The 19420-nt window shown below is 37.4% G+C and overlaps 1 protein-coding gene across 3 annotated transcripts in view; it reads right to left on the reverse strand.

The window, feature by feature from the left end:
• The window catches only part of FAM83B (family with sequence similarity 83 member B), a 54415-nt gene that overhangs the window by 19191 nt on the left and 15804 nt on the right, over positions 1-19420 (reverse strand). Inside the window, exon 2 of one of the 3 annotated variants that reach the window (XM_062626162.1) lies at positions 15530-15931. The exons of the other annotated variants lie outside the window; for them this stretch is intronic. The gene's annotated coding sequence lies outside the window, so the exon portion shown is untranslated. The remainder of the gene's footprint in view (positions 1-15529; positions 15932-19420) is intronic. 3 annotated transcript variants of the gene reach the window in all.

Below are 19420 nucleotides of genomic sequence, written 5' to 3' on the forward strand. Positions count from 1 at the left end.
TTCATATCTCGTAGAAATATGTGTTCATTACAGTCCAGGGTCTATTTAAATGCAAGAGAAAAATCTTGAATGGATTCATTAGCATATGCTGGCATGAATACATGAAATACTCAGAATCAACAGTACAGCCTTCAAAAATCATTCTAGCATTTTCCTAGGGCAGATATCTAAAATGCTAACTTGGTTGCAGCATCTGTGGTTAAAAAAGACTAGATTACTGGAAATCCAAAGAAAAGAAAAAAAAAAAGAATTAGTAACAAAAGCTAAAAACCAACTACAGTGGCCATATCTATCTTTATGAAGAGGGAAGGAGAGAAATAAATAAGAAAGCAGGCCAGTAAACTGGTGGCAAAAGAAGGATGCATGAGCACGACTATGTAGATATCTTGCAACTTGCAAATGAACAGGAAGACTCTCTTTGTCTTCACTAGCAGAATTCTTCTTAAATCATTTACCTCGTTAATTTTGGAGTTAATTCTGCAAAGCATCAAAGCAGCCTTGCAAGAAATAGTAGGTTTCACTTCCAGAGTTGGAATAGGGATTACATTTTGAAACCTAAGGCATCCACTAGCTGAAAAATCCTCACCAGATTTAAGAACATGTATGGAAAGCCATAGTTGTATCTGACAACCAACTGGACATCTGTTTCTTCATTCCCTGGAAACCAAAGATGACTCCCATACTTCCTCATTAGCTTCCCCATTCACTCTTAGCAACAATCTATTAATCTAGTCAACACAAATGTAATTAGACTCAATTGCTGGAGGAAGAAGAGTGCCAAATTTGAACCATTCATATGATATACATTCATTAGTAAAAAGTCATTTACAGTGATAAGATCACTTGTGTATACTAATTTCTACAAATTAAGAGTAGTTGTTTGAACACACACTATAGATTTTGATGCAGACAGTGGATTCCATTAATGTCACTAGTGTCACAGAATATTCTGGCTTTTAAATTAAACTTCCTTCAATATTTTTCTTTTTTCTTGGGGGGGAAGTTGGTAGGGTTATGCAGAAAGGGCACATTTCCCCATGCATTTGCCTACTTTGCAGAAGGGAGTATTGATCTTGGGGAAGGAAAAAGCCTTGGTACTCAGAGTCCCAAGTTTTGATTATTTAAGGAAAACAAGACTAGGAAGTTACCTCAAAAGAGGTATTCTATAGTGTGTATGTACCTTTCATTAAAGCTGTAGCAAAAGCTGCAGGATTAGTTACTTGCTGCATCACTTTGGAAGAAAAGATTTCACTATTATGTTTTTTACATTTGTTTTTGCAATTGCAGACCTGATTTCTACCCTGACACTTACAAGAAGCCACATAACAGTGAAAACCCAGGAGGAAAAAAAGATTATAGAACTCAAATTGCAAAAAATAGGTCAGAAAAATACCCATTCCACAAATTTTGTTTCTTATGGCCATAACACTATGATGTGTCAAGACTATCTCCCAAGGTAGAATGCTCCAGTGTCATACAGTAGTCTTCCTTATAAACTGCCATTTCTTTTCTGAAGCATATTTGTTTTTCAAAATTCAGAGGTCTTTTCAAAAGCAAGCACTAATGCTTTTACAGGGAATACAAAGCTCATCCAAACATGCAGGGGGACACTGGATAGGTTTAGTAGTTTTCTGCTGAAAGCAACCAGAACTCTGGAAGAACTTTCCAAACCTTGAGAAACTGATTATTACCCTGATCAAAATGACCCTCAGTTGGGAATAATGAAGCATTTTACACTTTCAGGGACGTGAAAACAGTTCATGGAGCAGATACTTGCTGCGCATAATATCATATAACACTGATAATTATGCACAGCAAGAGTTAACTATCACCACCTGATTTGGTATTAGATAGAACAGCACATTTCAGTGATCAACTAAAAGCAAAAACAGTGCAGAATTTCTTTTTTTTTAAAAATATATACTAGTCTTCTTTCCCCAAAACCAAATTTAAATAACCTTAGATTGTCCCTACTAATCTTTTCATCTTATCTACCAATTCTTTTTTCAAAGCAATGAATGCTTTTTAAAGTTAAAATGTGGTTTCAAAGGCAGCCTTACAGAAGAAGAGAATCTGCTGAAGTCAATAAGCACAAAATTACTCCTAATAAAGATGACAGACTTATCAATTTACATGAAGGCACCAGTAGAGCTATATTCTGTTATTCTTACTACTATCTTGATACCAAGACTACAGTTTGCAATAGAAAAAGTAAAGTGTCACACTTAACATTTTAAGTACAGGTAGAAAAGTATAATTGTGTTGAATAGCGCTACTTTTATGCAAATATTTTAAAACACTTATTTTTTCCAGTAAGCAGAGTTATTTAATTTGCACAGTATTAAGTGACCTAACATTTAAAAAAAATCATTATCTCTAAACTATCAGATCATTATAATTTGAAGTTCTTTTCATTCTTTAAAAGTTTTTAATAATCTCCAAATTCAGGATATGACTCACTCCTACCTAAAATACTAGTGACAAGATTCATGAAAGACAGACACACATATCTTGAAAGTTAAAATAAACAGCTATAGCTGAGATATCCTGCAAAAACATGCAGATTCTTGCAAAACAGGAGCTTAAGTACATGGTAACATGACACCAGACTGGATAATATGAGACTCTAAATGGAGGCTGATGCTCAGTTCTGTTCAGCTATCATATTACAGGGCCAGTCATTGCTCACTAGTTTGGGCCCATCCACAGGCATTAGATAGGTTTAAATGTTTCTCACCTTTAGAAATTAACTCTATTCAAAGGCTTATATAGAAGAAAGTTGCCAATCCCAACTGTACAAATGCATCTATCACTAAACATCTCCTAAGCATATCCAGAAGAGTGTGACCAAGATGCTCAGAGCTGGAGCACTTGCCCTGTGAAGAGTATGTGAAGGAGCTGAGTTGGTTCACTCCAGAGCAGAGATAGGTTCAGGGAATCTTACAGCAGTCCCCAGTGCTTTACAGGGAAGGTCTTGAGGAGATGAAGCCACTTTTCTCACAGTGGTGGCAGGACAAGAGATAATGGTCAAACTGAAACAACAGAAGTTCTGACTGGATATAGGGAAAAACCCCTTATTCTCTCAAGAACAGCCCAGCAGTAGAGCGGGTTGTCCAGTCTCTATCCTGGGAGGTTTTCAAAACCCAAATGGATAAGGTCCTGAGCAACCTCGTCAGATACTATCAATCACCCTGCTTTAAGCAGGAGGTTGGACTGGAGACCTCCTGAAGTAGCTTCCAATTGACCAAGTCTGCAATTCAGTGATTCAGAGATCTTCACTCCCATCATTGTCAAAATTTTGACATGTTTGGAAGTAATTATAAATTTTGCTGTGGGACTTACAGAAAACAAAAAAAAAGACTATGAATGACACTAAGAAGGAAAGCTTTTCTGCTTTACTTCTTCCACTTTGGATAAGAATTTTGGTAAGAAAAATCAAGAGATTGTAACCTTCATAGCTCAGTTTTAGAACATCAAAATCAACCCTTTCAATGGGTGTGTTCTGAAATTAAGGCATGGAAGTAATGAAAGTCTTTTATTGCTAGTGTTCTGTAAACCTATCTTGTGAACTACTGAGAGTTTCATTAATCCCAATATGTTCACTTCTTTCACAGGACTGATTACAATTCCTTAAGGTATATCTTGCAGAATATGTCATTTAACACCTCCTGTGTTATCAACAGTAAAAAAGAGGAATTCTCCAATGCAGGTGTTTTCCTAGGTCAGGCTTCACTAAAAAGACACCTACCATTATATCAATAACCCAGTAGGAAATAATGCTAAAGACCTATCCTACACTGCAAGAGTACTGATTTCTTGTAACCTATGTGAGGCTTACTTTGGGCATGCTGTGACAAATTTCCGTATCACTGTGCAATGCTTTTGAATGCCACTACCCTTCCTCACCCTGAGATCGAAGCAGCACATTTCAGATAGAAATGTTAACTCTATTTTCGTTGACCTTTTCCCTGGCACTCCAGTTAAATTCCTTTTCACAGATCTCTATTTTGCACAGAATCTCCTTATGGCACAAGCTTGGTGTTATCTGAATCTGGCCTTTCTCAGAGAGCAGGCATATCACGATGCTTGCAACAGTGCAGGAAGAAGATAGCTACTGCATACCTTGCCATTAGCAACAGGACACAGGAAGAAATTTGACTGGGTGGGTTAAAGCACCATAAAAGAAAGTGAGACAAATTTTGCGATCAATGAAGAGAGCCTTCCCACTAGTAAGCTACATTATACATCCCACAAATTATTATGTTTTTTTTTATCATGTTATGCTCTTGTTTATGGTTCAGGGTGTAGATTCAGTTTATGCTTGCTGCAATTCCTATTAGCAGAATCCTGATAAATCATCTGATATCCTCACTGTTGCTAACAACAGAGTGGTTCTAAAATGATAGTACATTAATTTCATATTAATTTTCAAAATTGAACACAGCCCTGAAATGCTTTGCATAACACATCCTTCCACTGCAAAACATACTTTGAAACCATTGTGATTTGCACCTGAATATCATCTCAGGTCACCTTTGGGCTGGCTGTTATTGCTGAGGTCTCCCACAGAAAATGTAGCAGATCAGAAGTCCTGAAACAAATGACCAAAGAGCAGTATAATGGCGGGAGGCCTTATCTGAAAATAGAGCCTAGATACAATGATAAAAATAGTAATAAAACTTTTGAGTGTGACCCATTCTTCTACAATTTCTGTGGCAATGTAATGGAATAAATACTGAGATGATTTATATCTATGCAACTGCCATGAAGTTAATGTCACTGCTTGTAGTATATTATCACCAAGACTGGCTCCCTGAGATCGTATTTAATTTATTTAACAGGCTTCTGCATTCAAAGAGCAAAAGACCAAAACTATACCGTGTACTTTGAAACACTGTCCCACTATAGCACTCTTTAAAAGCAATTTAATTAACTAAAGGGTGAAGTCGGGCACTTAACTAAAACAGGCAGCTACACTACCTCAGAACCACTGAGGTATGGTTAGGATTAGGGTTAGGGAACCCTAAGGTTTTTAGGTAAACTAAAATCCTAGAAATCTCCTGCAATACAATATGGAAAAAAAACAGAGCAAACTATTCTCAGAAAATAACAAATGCAGGCAACCACATAAAGCACTATATAAATAGTTTAGCCATATAGCCCACATGGCAAGGCCTTATCTGTCAAAAAGCTTTAAGAAAGATGTGTGGTAGGAGCTATCAGTAATAAGGAAAAATTTGCTAATTCTAGCAGCACAGACTGATACAGCAGTAAAAACAGGAGCTACGAAGAAGGACATGATTTAACTTTGAAATATACCGGGAAGATCAATTTTTTACAATGTACCATCTTCTAACAACTACCTCATGATTTTGCCTTTTGCTCAATTTGGCAGCTTTGGCGCAGTTTACCATGTCTCTGAAAAAGCAGAACAGAATATCAGGATTACCTCTTCTACAAATGAAACTAAAACCAACACAAAATAAAAGTTTTCTGAGATGCAGATAAGATAAAAAGGATGTGGACCTGCTGAAGTGAGTCCAGAGGAGGGCCACAGAGATGCTCAGAGGGCTGGAGCACCTCTGCTATGAAGACAGGCTGAGAGAGTTGGGCTTGCTCAGACTGGGGAAGAGAAGGCTCAGGGGAGACCATACAGCAGCCTTCCAGTGACTAAAGGGGGCCTACAAGAATGCTGGAGAGGGATGTTTTACAAGGGCATATAGTGACAGGACAAGAGGGAAAGGCTTTAAACTGACAGAGGGGAGGCTTAGATTTGCTATTTGGAAGAAATTCTTCACTGTGAGGGCGGCGAGATGTTGGAACGGGTTGCTCAGAAAAGTTGTGGATGCTCCATCCCTGGAAGTGTTCAAGGCCAGGTTTGATGGGGTTTTGAGCAACCTGGTCTACTGGAAGGTGTCCCTTCCTATGGCAGAGAGATTGGAACTAAATGGTCTTTAAAGCGCCTTTCAACCGAAACCATACTATGATTCTAAGATTCTATGATTATCTTTCAGAAAGCTACTGCACGCTGAGCTATCAAGTCACACATGTACCACCTTAAAATGACCCCTCCTGGATTACATCTTCAAATTCACCCAACTAAGAATTTTACAGGTGACCATCTTGCAAAATATATGGGAGTGAGCTACATTAATTCTCTAAATGTGATCTGTATCTACGGGTTTTGTAGTTGTTATGCTGGCTGAAGGATTAATGAGAACTCATCTCGAACTGACTGAATTGCAGGAGACACCATATCGCTGTGGCTGGTAGCAGAGGCAATAATTCCTCTGAAGCTTACTTTTGCGCATGCAGAATCAAGTTTAAGCATGTCATGGAGATAAGAGGAGGGAAGGGGATATTCTGGGGATTCTTTGTGGGGACTTTTCAAGAAGCATTTATAAACCTAACCCTTGGAAGAAGGGATCTGCGAAGAGACAGCTGCTGCCCAGCGACTAGCATATCACAAACAAGAAAAGATTTATCTAAATCTGCAAAGAACTGTCATGCAGGGTTAAAGTAACAAGCTTTCAATGCTTAATTTTAACACTTTGCTTTCTGCTTGCAATGCTCGCATCAATGACTACACCAGGTTTGGTATTTAACAAGAAAGCTGCATGCTGTCACTGTGAACAGAAGTGAGCAGAAAATCCTTGGTATGATTGAGGGAACATGACTGGGAGCTTATTCTGCCCTTTCTTCTCTTGCCACTGATGTCGTTGCTCTATTCTCGGTGCCATGTGGACTGCAGCTGGTTGGGCAGCAGGATTTTTATATTTGTATTTAGCTCTTCAGAATGTTCTTACTGTGTTGTTATTTTGGAAAGCTGCCAAGCTTTTCCTGAGAAAAGCCTACAGAAAGGAAATGCCAGGATTTCTGACAGCCTACGAATCAGCTATACCAAAATGGAAATTCATGGCAAAAATAAAAGGCACTTCTGTAGCCTCTGGCTTTTTGTACGAAGGATTTCAAAGACTTGCTGCTTCAGAAGTGAATTTTATTTAAGTCTACTAGCAGCTTTATATGTGGGTTCTCACTGGATCCCTTAATATTTAGTGAATATTCAGGCTACTTGACTTACTATTATAATGTTATACTTTCTATTTTAAATTTGTTTGTAAGTAGAAGTACTTATTTATTCATGTGTGAATTACTTAGTGACTGCCCAAAACCAAACAATGTACAACCATGTGATAAGCCTTAATTATTTTTGTTGTTTTTAAGTGCCAACAGTAATTAGAACTAAACTCTTAAAAAACTTTTCTTCTTGATCTACCATGCAGGATTGAAAACCTCACAGAGCAACCTCAGAGACCAATCTCAGTTTTGAGACTTTCTCCAAATAATTGGAGCACTAGCAAGAGCAGTAGATACTGTTGGCTAGCTTCTACCTGGTCAAGGAAACTATGAGTTGACCACTGTACAGTTAAGAACTCTCTCAATATTTGAAACTATGAAGGGCTGCCATAAATTGCGATACACAGTTAAGAACATGGGAAAAGGCCACCTCAAACTATCAGGAGCGGGTAAGAGGCTGGAGTGGAAGAACGCAAAGGAACGAAGACATTATGAAAAATGTGCTAAAATTGTCCATTCCAATTCCTCCTGCTTACAAATATTCTTCATGCCAAGGTAAAGTAGACTGGATGCCAACATTTCTGAGGGCTCTTTCCAAGATTTTCTTCAATAAATCTTAAAATAATTTGCTGCTTATTGAAGAGTCAAAGTAAACGTCTGACATTCTGACATTTCAGCTAACCTGGATAGCAATTCTTGAAAAAATTTTGGGGTTTTGCCACCTTTAAGAGTACATTTTTGGTGAGGTTTCTAAGACTGGGAATGGAATAAAGTTACACACTTCCTGAGAGTTTATCTTACATATTGAAAAACACTAGGCAATGTATAGAAACCCACAACATTAATGAACACTTACACGCTGTAGCCTTTAAACTATAAAAACAAGCAACATTTCTTTAAAGTAGACAATTTTGTTGGCATTTGTTAATTAGACACTTGGAAACAATGAAAGATTCTCTTAGTTGAAGGCTGATTTATAGGAACATGAGGTGATTCAGACCCACTTTTCTAGACTGGGAAGAATCACTTTGCTATTAAGTTTGCTTATACAAGAGCAGTGCACTGTCATCTTTGAGGTCTTCTTGGTAAACATGCTTCTGAACTGAAATGAAATGGGAAAAGCTGAATACCTAATATTCATATTTTATAAATAAACAACATATTTAAAATATCCTGCACAGATTTCAATGTCGCTGCTAGTATACATAGTTCAGACAAAAAAAAAATCCAATAGAACATAACTGTATTGTTCAATTGTATAATACTGCCAGAAATCCCTTGCAGTTACTTACACGAATGAATATGTAATACAGATACATTGAGCACGTAAGAAAAGAATCAAAAAAGAAAGGCAGGAACTTAAGAAAAAGATGGAAACAGTGCTTCTGTAGTACACCTTGTAAAATAATGGACGTAGATGAAAACAACTGTTTCAAAAGTATGAAACATATTTTCTGTGTTTCTAAGCACATGAAGATTTTGGTGGACCCAAGTCAGCACACAAATCTGATGTATTTGAGTTGCTTATGATTCAGAAAAATGTACTTTTGAACACCTACGTGCAGTATGTTGAGCACAGTCCACAGGGATGGCCTATCAACCATTTTTTGTATGTGTAAAAATAAAAACATGCTGTTGTGAAAGTCTTGTAAGCCATGTACTGTTAAGTCCATGAGCCTTATACCAGGGTGACCTTGCAGCAAGTAAGAGAACTTAATTAGAAGATTATTGTTTTCTAACATAAAAGACATTACATCCAAGAGAAAACAAATCTATTTTGGATGGCAAGGCCCAATTAAAAAAAAAACAAATTAAATTGTCAGATTTTAAATTAGTGGAAGCCTACAGATCAATCTGCATGACCTGATTATAAATACTGAGATGAGCCCTAATTATATTATTAATTGTTGGAGGTTACTTGTCTGCAGACACTCAAAAAAACTTCTTCTAAAAGCTAGATTTCATAATCCTAAGGAACCTCGCTAGTGCAAATGCCTCAGAGATAAATGTAGAAGAAAAGAAGAAATAAAAAAAAATTGGAAATCCTTGCAGAAGACACTGTTAGATGTCCAGAGAACCTCAACCGAGACTAGAACTGATTCTGGTTAAAAACCTCCCCTAGCTCATAGTATTGTGAAGCTAATACCAAAGTGGAAAAAGCAGATCTCAACAGAGGATCCTGTTAGCCTTTGGAAAGAAGTGGAATGAAGTCCTTGTTTTATAAGGTTAAGAAGGAACTCTACACTCCATTGCAACAGAGTAATTTTTTTTTACCACAACTGCCATTAACAGACCTGGATTGTTTACACCTAAAACAGCAAAGGAATTCCTTTCTCTGCTGTTGGTCATTCCTAATTAAACTTTTGAGTGTCAGGGAAGTAACGCTTATGCCCAATATTAAAAAAAACATCTTGATGATCAAATTGGTTGCTCGGCTTTACTTCTGAAAAGAAAACCGACACGGGACAATGAATACAGACATAAAGATTAATCATATATTCAGGGAAGGGGAGGAGGAAAAAAAAATCTTTTAAAATACGGCTTATTTCATCCTTCTTTCATGGTAACAGCTTTTGTTACTGTTCAGCTTCATAGATGTGATGCAGAGTCAGTAATTGACACATAAGGTATATACATTTCAGGACTTGTTAACAGCCATATGTTTAAATCAATAATCCCATGAAAAACTTTTGGTTGTGCGTGAATATTTCTAGCAGCTTGTAGGACTCAATGATACTAAAGATTTTCATATTGCTGTTACAAAAGTGCAAGTAAAACCACTATAATTTACAGATTATAATGGCCTACTTGTGTTACCCAACTCCCTCCCTTCTCTTACTGCCTTCCATTCCTACTTCTTTCCCTTTCCCCCTTCGTCCCCTTATTTTTTTCTCCCTTCCTGTCCCTCCCTCCCTACTTACACCAAGCTGTGTGGCTTGGTTGATGGACTGGAGGGAAGGAATGCCATCCAGAGGGACCTCAACACGCTTGTGAGATGGGCTGATGCCAACCTTATGAAGTTTAACCATGCCAAGTGCAAGGTCCTACACCTGGGTCGGAGCAATCCCAGGCACAGCTACAGGTTGGGCAGAGAAGAGATTCAGAGCAGCCCTGTGGAGAAGGACTTGGGGGTGCTGGTCGATGAGAAAATGAACATGAGCCGCCTTCAGTGTGCACTCGCAGCCCAGAAAGCCAACCATATTCTGAGCTGCCATCAAATGGAGCATGACCAGCAGGTCGAAGGAGGTGATCCCGCCCCTCTTCTCTCCTCTCGTGAGACCTCACTTGGAGTATTGTGTGCAGTTCTGGTGTCCTCAACATAAAAAGGACATGGAACTGTTGGAACAAGTCCAGAGAAGAGCTACGAGGATGATCAGGGGACTGGAGCACCTCCCGTATGAAGACAGGCTGAGAAAGTTGGGGCTGTTCAGCCTGGAGAAGAGAAGGCTGCGTGGAGACCTCATAGCAGCCTTCCAGTATCTGAAGGGGGGCTACAAGGATGCTGGGGAGGGACTCTTCATTAGAGACTGTAGTGACAGGACAAGGGGTAACGGGTTCAAACTTAAACAGGGGAGGTTTAGATTAAATATAAGGAAGAAGTTCTTTACTGTAAGGGTGGTGAGGCACTGGAATGGGTTGCCCAGGGAGGTTGTGAATGCTCCATCCCTGTCAGTGTTCAAGACCAGGTTGAACAAAGCCTTGGGTGGCATGGTTTAGTGTGAGGTGTCCCTGCCCATGGCAGCGGGATTGGAACTAAGATGATCTTAAGGTCCTTTCCAACCCTAACTATTCTATGATTCTATGATTCTATTTCAAGTACTTAAAACTCAGTAAATTTGAGACTGGAAAAAAATATCTGATTTTTGGATACTGAAAGTGGTCCTAAAATAGATTCCTACACGTTTTATGCAAACTTTAAAATATGTCACTTTCATTGTACATTTTGTGACTATATCATGACGATATTGACAATAACGCTTTTGCTTCCTGCTACAAATGGTATTTACTTCACTGACACTAATTTCAAACCCTACAGATGCACTTATTCTGTTTAAGGAGCTCAGTTCAAGCAGCAATATGGTTAGGGTAAACCAGAAAAACACAGAATCCAGGCTGTTTAAAATTATTGGTCACAGGTCAGTGATAGGTCAGTATGAAGGAAAGCCAACAATCCCCCTGCATAAATGAGCAGTTACCTCAGGGATTTACTCTGAAACATTCTCTGTTCACCTTATATATGTATCTTTAGCAATTTCCATTTCAGCTACGTGACACAGTAATATGTATTTATACGTAAAAAAACAGTGCCTAGACAAATACCCCTAGAAACATCTAAATTGCTAAAAAAAGCATCAGCAATTATGTCAGGTAAATACAATATATATTGCAGACGTAGTCTGTATGGCACATAATTACACCTGCATGTCAAGGTAAGCAACACAGCCAGATGATTTTAACTACTTTTTTTAACATGGTGCCACTTGAGCAGGAACCTTCTCTGATGCTCAGGAGAAACGGATTACATCACTTGCTTACAGAGCAGTTACAGTAAATGGTGCAACATGTTCCTAATGATTGTGTGCTGGCAGCTTGCATTTCAATTTCACCTATTTCAAAGACAGGTTGTGAAACTAATGAATTAATTATTGTCTGCAAATCATGTTGAGAACCTCAGGTGAAATCCATTACCCTGGCATGCTAGATTATTTATGCAGATTAGATGAAAAAGGCAAAAAATAATTGTGGACTAGTCTGAAAGCATCAGCAGAATGTCCTAAAGATAAGAAAAGATTAATCTCGTTAATAAGGAATTATGTACAGCTTTTCAGGAAGAAAGCAAATTCAAACTTTTCAAAATGCACATTACCATACAGAGGAAGATGTTTGAAATGGTAGGGAAGCAATTAAAAAAAACCTGCTCAAATATCCTGTAGAGCAAACTGAAACGAAACAGATTAGTAATTCCACAATTCCTGTAGACCCCAGAGAAGTGGATAATGAATTGGAACTAAATAAGGCATTAAACAAAATTTAATTCCTGGATTAAGTGAAATATTTCAAATTTGAAACCATCTAAAAGGTTTCTAGGGGAAACTTGACAGTTCTTGTTCAAAGATTAATCTTCCAGACAGTGAGACATTTGAGGGAGTAGCAAGTCAATGCATAAGAAAGGAAATTAATAAAAACAAATTTTAAAAATGAAAGAAATATTTCCTTCTGATTTTTTTCTGCCAGTTTTTTTGCAAAACTGATCTTTCAGTCTTTATGTAAGCTGAATTTTGAATACACATTTTTGTCAGATAACAGCAAGCCATACAGCTTATGATCTTGGTGACACGTACTTTATTTTTTTTGTACATGCAGTTAGCATCAGCTTTCACTGATCCGCATACAGCTCTTCAATAAGGCCACAAGAGAAGTATTAATTCATCAGTTTAAATTTGATACTGCAATTATGCAAAATCACAGGAAAGATCATCTGGTCTCTGTGATAAAGTCAGAACAGATAATTAAAATGCTTCATCTTTGATATCTACTAGTCTTTCAATTTAAATGTAAGCTTGTTTTTATGGCTAAAAGTTTAGTCAGTGTACTCATAGCATTTTCTTAAGTGCAAGCCCTAGGCCACTTCCAGGATGTGTCCGGGAAGGAGGAGACACATAGATGAGCTGCAGGATAGAGTTCTGCAATCCAGATTCCATTGCTTTTCAGCCATCAACAGGCACTGTCATCCCACACTCATGGTCTGTTCCTCTTATTTTTCTCATCCTCACAATGATAATGTGAAGCACTCTTTCATGAATAAATAAAACTAAGAGTTAGTCAAATAATGAGTTACCGGTGTGCAATTAACTGAATTCTTTATATTCCACGGAGTTTTTGACCAATATGGAAAGTTAATAGGGTTTTACTACCAGGTAGAAGGGAAACATGTTATCACAAGTCCTCCACTGTACAAATTCATGTATGTGAGATCATTTCCGTTCTACAAAGTATTCCTCCTGATGTGCACTGCTTGCTGGTTCACACACACCAACCCTCACCTCCATTTGGGTAATGATAATCAGAGATCTAATCATGAAGCATGCTGAACACCTGCAAGAAATGCAAACCTCCTGCTAGGGCAAGGGGGTTTCTTCCAAAACATCACAGCAGGCATCTGGATTTAAGAATGGGGGAAGAAGAAAATCAGTCTCAGAGCACCTACTGCAGCACTTCAGGAGCTTTCTTTGAGAGATTCACAGCCTGTTTGTGTGAGTGATGTCCCTGAAGTCGCAAAACTTTTCCTGTGATGAATAGGGGAATACCTTTGGGGTATATATGCTAGCAAATGTAAGGGATAAAGAGGATAATTCACTTCTTTTGCCATCGAAAACAGAGCCCATCTAATCAGAATGAATAAGAGGCAGAAACACCACTGACCAACCCACCCATACATTATGACACATTCTGTTGGAAAATTTGTTCTTGTAAAATGTACCATGCATGCCAATAACTTAATATACCATCTGACTTGAGTTGCTTGAAATAAGGATGGAGATGAGAACCTGCAATACCTCTGTGGAGGAGAGGTGAACATTTTATTCCATGAGCACTTTGGAAAATAACTGCTTTTTGATGCAAACTAGTGCCTTTCAAATAAGCATTTGTTCTTATGAAGTGCCTCTCTGATCTCAGGAAATATCTTCCCTTGAGTAACCTGTGCACTCCAAATTCAAGCCAATAAGGCTCTCTCTACCAGACTGCTATGGATCCTGTGCATGTGTGCATACATAGAAACCTTTACCTTGTAGAAGACTGCACCACATCGAAACACATTGACTAAAAAGGAAATACTCTAATATTTGCATCTTCAGATAAAAAACTTCAAACTAGATTTGTATTGACAAAACTGTGGGAAAGCCAGTACTTGTTTCAGATGTAATAACAGAAGTTTTAAACTTTTTTTTCTTCCTTGCTTAAAAATGCATATATCTGTATCTTTACTTCAGAATCTTCCCTTGTAATTCTGAACCTGCTCTTAGATGTCAGTACAGTCCGCACTCACGAGAGAGATGAGGTGCAGCTGTCAGGAAGGAATTTTTCAGGGAATTTATAATTCTTGGTTATCTGTGACCAGTAGTTGTTAATTAAAAGATATTCCAGTCTCTTATCAATCACAAAAACCACAATATGCATCACCTTAATTGACACAGGGACAATTTTTGCAATGAAACAAGAGTCAGGTATGCAACAGGTAAGACTTCCATGATAGTTATGTGTGTCACTGAGCATTCGCTGAAACACATCCTAAATCAGAAACACTACTTCGACTGAACAACAAAAAATACATTTCTTTTCTTGTTTCTCACAGCTGTACAGAGGAATACTGTGGAAAAAAGTAACAGCAGAACAAGGACAGACAATGGATAAGTGAACAACTCTGCTTTGTATTTGGATACGACTAAAATATTTCTCCTTGAACACTCTAAAGCAAGCAATCTCATGGAGTAGAACAAATACACAAAAGATTGATGTAAAATACAAAGTTTTAAACCTGAAAAGTTATATTCCATCTTAAGATCCTGAAACTGTGTTCACTACTTCTAGTACATGAGTACCCCAAACTACGTATATGTCTTCAGAAATCACCCAGAGCTAATATTCACATTTATAGATGAGGAGCCTGTGTTCTACAATTTCCTACAATTTTCTGCAATTTGCATACAAGTCTTCCAAATCCTAGACCAATACACCAATGCCTTTGATCACAAGACTCATATTGAGCAAAAATAAAAAGGTACAAATAATGTGTTTTTTTGGGGGGGGGATATAAAAGGTCTTTGAATCTACACAAAAGCATGGAACTAGAAAAACATGTGAATCACTCTAAAACAGGATTTTAGCTAGTTCTAGAAGATACTAGCATAGAAATATATTTTAAGTAGACTAATGTTATTAATGGCCTTCCAAATCGTCCATGGCATAAGTAAAAAATTCAAATTTATTGAAATCTGCTACTTGTCTCTCATAAAAGACTCAGAAAAATTACCAGGAAAAAAAAAGAAGCAGCTTTTAAAATCCATCTTAAATTACTTACAATAACACTTAAGTGCATAGAGAAAGCTTTTCATATGTAAAGCACAAACCATTTCATAAATGTGGGAGTAACATTAATGCATCTATTTTTATCTGGGAAGCTGAAAATACATAGGGTGTGCGCATGAGTGTCACACCACTGTCCTGTGAAGGGACATCTGAGTCAGCCCACCACTAATTAGGTTTGTTACTGGAAACAGCCTAGGCATGCTAATGTGAAAACACCCTGCTCCTTGTGAATGTCGTCACTGCACTTCACCATGCCATGCGAACAGATCCTCAGAGGCTAACGTCCTGTATTTAGAGAGACGCTGAGCATCCCAAAGTCCCCCTGAAAGCAATCCCCGCAGCTACACAGCAGCCTGAGCCTCACCTCGCCCTCCAGTCCTGCATTTAAAATTCTCTGCACCTTCTATTTTGGCTGACTTGTCATGTTGAGTGATGAGACAGACAAGCAGAAAGCTCAGGCAGGCTTGGTCCGGGCTTGCAAAATGGGTTTCTTCAAGCAAATTCCATCATTTAGAGAGAAGTGACTGTACAAAAATTTATCTGATCTCCTGAGCAATTATGGATGAGTTGCCCAGGAGAGCTGACTGTAAGGCTACCACCCAGGTGGTTTAAGGTCAGATTTATTCTTAGTATCAGATCTTTCAAGATGCAACACTGTCAGGCTTGTGTGGGGGAGTCAGATTTCATTATCATAATGGTCCCTTCTGTGAAATCCGTGAATCTCTGAGTTTTACCAATCCCTGCTGATTTTGCAGTCTGGAAATGGCTGCAAAGAGAACAGGGAGGGCCTCAAAAACTGGTAACAAACTACAAGTTTTTAAAGCATACAAACATTGATTAGGGGTTCATGTTTACCCAGCTCTTTTCCAAAACAAATTCCAATAAAATCAATTAGCAAATCATATCTGAGAAGAAAGCAATGGAGAGGACATGTGAACCCAGTACAAGAAGCAGCATATAATCAAGGAGAAAACTGAATTAGACAAAAATATCATATTCACTAAAACATCGCAATCCCTACTAATCTTGGAGGAGACGATTGTGTCTCTATGAACTGAAGTTTCGCCACTCAGATTTTGAGGGCATAGGAAGTCTCACTGGCAGCAGTGCAGAAGACTCATTCACTTCAAAGCCCCAGGCATAAAGTACACAAAAGCATGCTTGAAAACAACCAAGTAAGCAAAACCTGCAGATGAACAATTCTCTGAAACACTGAGGAATATTTGGCATTTTTTAATTTGAAATTTTTCATCTGAAAACAAATGAAACATTTGAGATTTTCTTGGGTTTGTGGTTTTAAGCAAATTTGAGAAAGGAAGGAAAAAGGGAGCATAGTTTATGAACATTAAAATGCTTCCGACCAAATTGCTGACCTTCAAGAGCCAACTATGACTTTGAAATGAATTAAAATGTCCTAATTGAAATGCAATTCTCAATTTTCATAATGTATTAATCTAGTTAAATATGTTAATAATTACCATGAAAGATTTTTCACATACATTATGTTCCTAGTTGTTCTGCCTTTCAGCCTGTGTGGTGCAATATTTACTGAAGTAGCTGCTGACAGCATGCTTTTCAATGAAACTCCAGAGTGTGAATGTGCATATTTATTTATATAAATATTACATAACCTGTTTGTACAGATAATTTGAAAATTATTTAATGTCTCTTTTTTCCTTTTTTATAGATGAAGAGATATCCCCTACTGAGTTTATATAGTTTATAGTCATAAGATTGACTAAGCAGGATGCTTTAAATTTTACTGTCTCAGGCTAAAGTCCCATCCGGAACCACAGATAAGCAATTTAGAAACAAAAGCAGACAGATCAGCGCTTGTTACTTACATTGTAATTGCTATGGACTTTATTCATAGCTGCTCAAAAACAGATATACTGTGTTGTGAAAGCATAATTCAGTGTACTCTTGTTGTAACTCTGCACTATAGGATTTAGGATCAATGGAAGACACTAATTCAGGGACAAAAAAGAAAAAGAAGTACTGGATTATTTTTAGTTTGTATGTTACGCTGGTTCCTATATGTTTGAAATTCTCCTCACTAGAGAAATACCTCAAAGACTGGTCAAAACAATTTCTTGCATAATTTCCACATTTCCAAACAGGAGAATACTTAGCATAATAATCAGTAACACCCCCACCGTTAAGACAGTGATGCCTCCAATAGGCATCAATACGAAATTTTTGCAGTTCTGTGACATATTGGGGATTTTCTTCCTATACTTTGTGATACACACTCAGACAAGACTGATGGAAGAATCTGCCCAAACTTGGATCTACTGAGCAAGAAAAAACTATGCTTAATTCTATGTCCATTTATTTTTGCACACATTATACTACAGATCCCCATACAAACTATAGGGAAACAAGCAGCTTCAAGTAAATTCCATTCGGGTTTTTACAGAAACTCTACTTAAACATCAAAGTGAACTGAAATGCATTCACCAATATTATCATTGTTTCCTTAAAACAAGCAGAGAGATTTTTGTATTTGGATTTCAAATGCTACAATATTTTGTTTCTCATTCAGTACAGTATTTCCACAAGAGATAACACTATATAGCTGTGCTGCTAGAAAGTTTGAGTCAATGTACTTTGCTGAAAATCCCCCAAATTCTTTAAACACCTAGCTTTTTGTGTTCTTTTTAAAATAATTACATTCTATGGAAAAAAGTCTGTCAAAGATCATCTTCTAATGCTGATTTTGAATACACTACTGAGCTTGGTAATTTCAACGCCTTCACTTAAGTACCATTATTATATATTTCAGAAATTAAATCTTTTCCCTTTTATATCTGTACTGTTGACACGTATAGTCTACTATCTTAAAAATACACAGCTGAGTTATGAACTAAAGAGCAACATATTAAACTGAAATGCTTTCTTCTTTTATTTATATCTCAAGAGGGACTACTTTACATAATTAAATGCAGAGAGTCATCTCCTCAGAAAGTATAAGCAATGTCTCTCCATAAAATTTAGCAGATTATGAAATCCCGATCCTTAGGATGTTTTGAAACACCACTAACAAAACTCAAAAAAAGCATATTTACCTGTGTGCACGTAATTTTGTATCAGCATAGTGCCACAAATGTCCACGAAACTATTTATCAAGGTGCTTGCTTGTTTGTTTCTTTGTTTAATTTAAGAATATGCAGCACTTACTTAAAATACAAAATCAGTAAACTACTTTGGATAGCTCTACCACAATAACTAAATTCCACTTCTTAGTGTTTTTAGATTCATTGTGCTTTCTTGCTAACTTGCAGAAAAAAGTGCACTTTGCAATCATTTCAAAAGCCTGAGAGTACAAATTGAGAAACTTCTCTTTGGAATTTTCCTCGCACTATATGTGAGCTCAACAAGCATGTGTAATGTGGCAGAAGATAATGAAGCCTTTATCCCCAGTACACACTCTTATGGTTTTCTAGCACAGAACTCAGGTCATTTTGGCTGAGGCCATTTATAGTAAGTTAAAGGAAAAAAAGTTCTTTGATTGACATTCTATGTTGGCAAAAACTACTGCTCTTTATGCATCAACATGATAAATTAGTCTGGCTCTTGAATTTCTTTCTAAGGGACCGGTCTGTCTTTTACAACATTTATAGGTGCGTCCATTCCTTTGGTTTGACGTCTGCGGGACCTGGGCCTGCTTGTGCATGCTGGGATCAGTAAAGGTGGACTGTGTGGTGATTCCATCACCAGCATCAGGGGAAGGGAAAACCTTCCACCAGTTTCAATGCCTTGCTTGGGCTTCAGATACTCAGTTATTAAAAAAAAAAAAATTACATGTCTGCTTTGGACACGTTATTCCTTCTTTAGTTGCTGTCAGTGGATGCAATCAACTGAAGATAAATGCTCATTTTGTACTACAAGTGTACTGCGGCACACTTTAAGAGAGATTAATTAAATATTTAAAATCAGATACTTAACGATACGTGGTTACATACCTAGGCATCAATTCTGCACACACGTATGCTTGCTAAGCTAACGGAACCTCTTGTGTACACAAATTAAACTATGTAAATTCTCTCAGGATCAGGCATCTGATTTTGTCTGAAGAAGAAAAAATGTGTCTTCTTTGAGTGGGTATTGTATTTTTGTCTCTCTCTGACCTTTACTAAATACCTGAAAAAAATCTTTCCAAGTTTTATTAGATGTATTGTTTGACAAAATGAGATGAAACTCAATTGTGTATACAAGTCAATTTTGTTATTAAATAGCAGATTGTGATTTTTGA

Source organism: Pezoporus occidentalis, unplaced genomic scaffold (genome assembly GCF_034315485.1).
Source record: "Pezoporus occidentalis ecotype Australia unplaced genomic scaffold, CSIRO_AGI_Poc_V1 ctg29, whole genome shotgun sequence".
Taxonomy (NCBI): Eukaryota; Metazoa; Chordata; class Aves; order Psittaciformes; family Psittacidae; genus Pezoporus; species Pezoporus occidentalis.